We start from the raw sequence: 6000 nt of genomic DNA, 5'->3' as shown, positions 1-6000 counted from the left end.
AGGGTTTCTGGGCCTAGTGGATGATGACATATTCCACTGAGAAAAAGAGTACAAGATCAAAATAAAGTTGAAGGCATCCTTAAGCAATAATGTGAGAAAAAGAAGTACTGTCCATTACTGATGTCATGAACACCACTTTCAAAACTAAAATGAAAAGTTCTTGTAAATGGTAATGCAGTATATATGTGCATTTAGTCTGAATGAGATATTATAATGAATGTATACTAAGTAACATGGAAAATTCTAGAGACATATGAAATGCCAGGTGTTAAATTAAACACTTTGTATGTATTATCTCTCTGAAACCTTTAAGCAATCCTGTGAGGTAGGTTCTACCATAATTTCCATTGCATAGATGAGGAAATGAAATTCCAAAATGATTAAATAAATTTCCCATCTTTTATACAGCTGGTTATTGAACAACAAAATACTAAAACCAGAGCTGCCTGAGGTCTGTATTTTGTCTGTTAATAGTAAGGATTCCTTTTTGGAAATGATGGTGCGATTGAATGTGTTCATTGTAGAGGTTTATGAAGGGGTTGATTAAGGACAAGATGGAAAGACAAGAGAGAATTAACAAGATATTATTGTGAGACATTATCTCTCCAGTCCAGAAGGGGCTGCTGGCCAGGGATGCCTAGAACTGAGAAGCAGCTTTAACACTCACTATAATGGTTAAGAGAAGGTTTCCTTGAAAGATCTGTGGCCCTCAGCAGAGGAACACAGAATATGTGGCCTGTAATTAGACAAGGAAAGAGCCAGGCAAATATCATAAATGTTTCAAAAATGAGAATTTGTTCCAATTGACGTAGTAGAAGAGATTTGTACAGAAAAATATTTGTTTGATGATTTGCAAGAAACATTTCATGTTTTTCCTTTTGTGTTTATAATTTCTTGTTATTCACAAGAATAACTAGTGAGCAGAGCAGTATAGGGATGCATAAACAAACATATACATATATTTCAAGTGTACTAGCTGCAGTCACCCCTCAGAATCCATGGGGAATTGGTTCCAGGATCCCCCATGGGCACCAAAATCCATGCTTGCTCAAGTTCTTTGTATAAAATGGCATAGTATTTACATCTAACCTATGCAAATCCTCCCATATACTTTGTCATCTCTAGATTGCTTATAATACCTAATAAATCATAAAATGATGTGTGACTAGTTCCTAGCGTAAGGGCAAATGCAAGTTTTGTTTTTGAACACTTTTTGAAATTAAAAAAAAAGTTTTCAATTGGCAGTTGGATGAGTCCATGGGCGTAGAGCCCACAGATACAGAGGGCTGACTGTTCTTCATTCATCATGTGTGATAATGGTCATGCTTTCTAAATCTGGTGTTACAACTTTCTCTCCCTTGTCATGTAGCTATTTCTCTAACTTTACAGTAATTTCCAGTCTCCAGCTCTTTCATGTTCTCATTCACAAGCCAACTTTGGTCTCTTTCAAGAAAAATGGCCATAAATTATTGTACAATTTATACATTTGTTAACCATTTAACCTGTAAAAAACTAGACTACCATTGTCATTAAGTTTTTATCTTATTTTCTTAATGTATCACTGGTCATCTTTTGAGCGTTAAACCTCCAAATCTATTTTTTTTCATTTTCCCTGTGGTTTTAATTGCATAATTTTACATAGAATGTCAGAAATTAGGAAGACACATGTCACATTTTAGCAGAACTGACTATGATTATCTTCTCTAAATGTAAGTGGAACCCAAATGCAACTGATACAACCCAAAAATTTCAGCTGTCTGGGGTACAAACACTTAAATCAACAGTAGATCTGAAAAAGCAAATTGAAAATACTTGCCACAAACCTCTATGCAATACTGTTTTTCTTGTGAGAAATAAGAAACATGTTTTTGAAGATCTGTAATTGAGAATATTAATTTTTACAAGAGAATATAAACATATAAAAATCTATGTTTAAATCTATGTTAAATATAAATATTGACATATCCAGAAGATATCATTGTGACAAGTCCAGAAGAATAGAATAAGGGATATGAAAAATATTCAAATGAATAATAAAAAGACTCCCAAAGTAACATATATACTAGAGTATAAAAATCAAAACTCTTCACTGAATTTCAGGTAAAGTATTTTTTTTAAATAATTATATAAATATGTAGGGGAAGCAAAATAAAATATAAAAAAGAATAAATTAAATATATTACATAGAAGAAGGTCATGATTCAGGTTCTGCCTCATATTTTTAAGTGTTAGAAGACAATGTCAGATTTTTTAGAAAAGGTAGTACAGCCAATAAATTCTATACCAAATTACTCCATTGTGAATGGGTGATGGTAACAGAATGGTACTCTCAGATATGAAACATTCATATTCTTCATGAGTGACATAATCTTCTCTAAAATAATATTCAGAACAACATTGGATATGAGTGATAAATTAACCAAAAGAAAATATCCAAAGGTATCGGGCATTTCTAAAATGTAGAATCAAGTGTAATGAGGACAGTTTCTCCAACACACTGCCATTTCCTTCCATCATTATGCATCATTTAAACTAATCCAACATTTATCAACAGATGTGAAAATAAAATATAAAAACTAGCAATAGAGATGGAGAGAAGATAAATATATCATAGAAATCCTACTAAAGAAAGGAATTTATGACAGTTTTAATTTGACCAGATTGGAAAAAAAAATACATACAAGGACCTGCTATAAAGATGTGGGAGGTCAAAATAAGACAAAACAAAACCAAAAATCTTTCTGAGAAAATGTTGAATATTTATAGATAGTAAGTCAATCAAGTCCCCTGTAGATATTCACTCTGGTGGTTTTAAATATATATATACAGATTATTTGGTACTTCTCCTTCAAAATTGGAAACTGATTTCTTTTCCTTAAAATGTGGACTAGCTTTAATGACAAACTTCTGAAAAAATAAAATATGGTGGGATTGATGTTGCATGATTCACAGCAGGTTATAAAATACTATAAGGCCTCCACATGGCTCTCTATCTCTTGGGGTGCTCACCCTAGGAATTGATTTACCATGTTGTGAGGAAATCCAAGAAACATGAAAAGATTGGGTGATCCAGCTGACATTCCTGGCTAAAGTTTCAATGATAGCCAGTAACAACTACTACACATGTGAGTGAGCTAGAATTTAGATGATTCTAACCCTTAGTCTTTGTGCCGACTCAGCTGATGCCAAATGGAGCAGAGACAATATGTCATCACAGAGCTTTATTCAAATTGCATATTCATTTAAAATAATGTATTTTTATTGTCTAAGGCACTATTTTTGTGGCTTGTTAAAAAGTATTAGATAAGTGGAGCATTCCTATAATTTTAAAGAGATAACAAAGGGGTAAATGATGTTTATTTAAAAGATTTATAGCAGTCATTTTTTCAAGGATAAATTATATGCATGCAAAATAAATCAACTCTTTAAGGAGGCCCCAGAATAAGGACAGACATACCTAATAATTGTGGAGGCACTGAATTATCTCAGAAACAGCTAAGCATTTCCTCATTTTAACAATGAATTGCTCCAGGAGGGAAGCCCAAACCAGCTACATCATATAATGATGTAATGAGACCAATGTAAATGAGACCAAATTAAAGAGAAAATGTTGATGGAAATCTGCCACTATCAAAGCTAATTCAACAGTCAGAAAGAAACCCATTTATAGAGTTTTGGGTGACTATAGAATCTTAAAATGCTAGGAAACAAGTATTTGAAGGTTTTCAAATATTTTCTGATTACTTTTGTAGCTGACTGGCTCTTCATTTTAGGAAAAACTATGTCTTAATATCTATTGGAGAAACCTAATATGCATTACATTTAGAAGCATAATTACATGGCCTAATTAACTATAAATATTTCACTAATACATCTGATTATTTCCTTATATCACATTGTGTATAAGCTTGTATAAACAGTGAGTTTTCTATTTCATTTGAAGACAACTATATAAATATAATCAATATAATTTAACATGATTTTGGAAATTCTGGCAAGTACCATAAAACAATTAAAAGATATAAGAAGTGTAATTGTTAGAAGACAATTTTTTTTCTTAGATGATTCTGTGAAATGATCAATAATACTAAAACTCACAAGAGAGTTCAATATAGATGCCAAATATAAAGCTATTTTACATAATCCAGTAGTTCTATTCTATATCTGTAATTATCAAACAGAAACTTTTTTTAACAAAGCATTCTATTAAAATTAAAAAAACATTTTTTTAAAAAAGCATTCAAACAATAACAATTCAAATTATAGTTCACTGCTTTTACTTCTATCACCAAATTCATTTAAGAATCCAAGCATAATTTTATGCTGTGTATAATTACTGATTTATATATATTTATTTATATTGAATAACTACTATTAATTAGTTTAATTTAAGCTATTTAATATTAAACTATTTAATTTAAACTATTTAATACTGCCTGTTGTATTTATTCTAATTATATTAATTTTATTTAATTATTTATTAAGTATTGTTTTATTTATTATTTGTTACCTATTGTATTTATTCTAATTAAATATTATATTAACTTAAAATAAATATATTTTAAATGCACATAACTTTTTCTTAGAAAAGGAAGAGGCCTAAAAAGTCAAGTGATGCAATGTTTAGGAAAATACGTGCAAAAATGGGTTAAAATTATTGAGGATATTAAAAGTTTGCCTATAGAAATGCAGTATGCCAACCACTGAAAATTATTGAGTCTTGAGTTTCTAACATTGATGAGTTAACTAGTGAATCTTCTTCAAATTGTGAGGGAGGAAAAATAAAGAAAGGATAAAGTTAGAAATTTCAGACACAGGTGAACATGAGTGTAAGTGAAATAAATTTTGATAATCCTTCTCCATGAACATTATTTACCAACAAAATAGAAATGATATTAATAGTGCATGGAATCAATGAAAGAGAAGATGGAGATTTTAGAGATTCTATTTCACATGGCCAAAAATTTTCAAAAAGTGGTTTTAAAAGCATTCTTTTAAATTCATCAAGATTCATCAAGATTGATTCATTTATTTGAAAGAATCTTTGCTTTTATTTTGTTTTCAGGTATCCTTTTTAGCAATAATACAACAATATCAAATATTTTCAATTCAAAATAAGTTTTCAAAGAGTGGAAGGAATTAAACAGAACTTGTGACCACAAAAATTTCAATTTTCATTATGATGATTTTCTAAAAAGGAGGAGTAATTCTTAAAAATATTCAAACATATTTTAGTAGATGATGCCTTCCAAAGGTTGATAACATGAGTGACATAAAAATAGTAGAATATCTAAGTGATTTTAGATGTTGCTATATTTCATACAAAAAGTAATTTACATCTTAGAAGATCAGAACAATTTAAGTCCAAATGCTGGAATGTTTCTAAATTTAGTGAAACTTATGGGCCATTATCACATTGAAATAGACAGTTATAAAAAGGAATCTGTGTCTTATTTATCTAATAAAGTGAAAAAAGGATTTATAATGCTAGTAGAATATCAAATTAGATATAAATTACTACAAAGTATAGTAAAATAATCAAAACATTTTTCTTTGCTATAAAATGTAAAACAAAAATAAGTTTGCATGACTGAAGTATTACAGTTTATTTGACTGTGTGATTATGCTTTTAAATTGAAATAAATGGCATTGTTTTATAGTAAAATGAAAGTTACACCAAATCACATTTAAGTGTTACTCTGAACGTCATTAAGTTATAGTTAAGGATGCAAATTTACGTGCATTCTCACAGTGTATCGGTGACATTCATATAGTAGATAACCTAGTCACCTGACATAAATCCAAACTCCAGTGGCCTAAAGTAACTGGGTTTGTTTTTTGCTCAGATTGCATGTCCAATGCTGGCCAGAAGGGAATTTAGATTCATATGCTCAGGACTCAGACATAAGGAAGCAGGAAAGTCTCTGAACGACACAGAAGAAAGGAAGATGGAAAATCATATAATCTGTTTAATGTTTCCAACTGAAAGCAGCATATACT

Source organism: Camelus bactrianus, chromosome 14, assembly GCF_048773025.1.
Source record: "Camelus bactrianus isolate YW-2024 breed Bactrian camel chromosome 14, ASM4877302v1, whole genome shotgun sequence".
Classification (NCBI taxonomy): domain Eukaryota; kingdom Metazoa; phylum Chordata; class Mammalia; order Artiodactyla; family Camelidae; genus Camelus; species Camelus bactrianus.
This window is presented reverse-complemented; position numbering follows the sequence as displayed.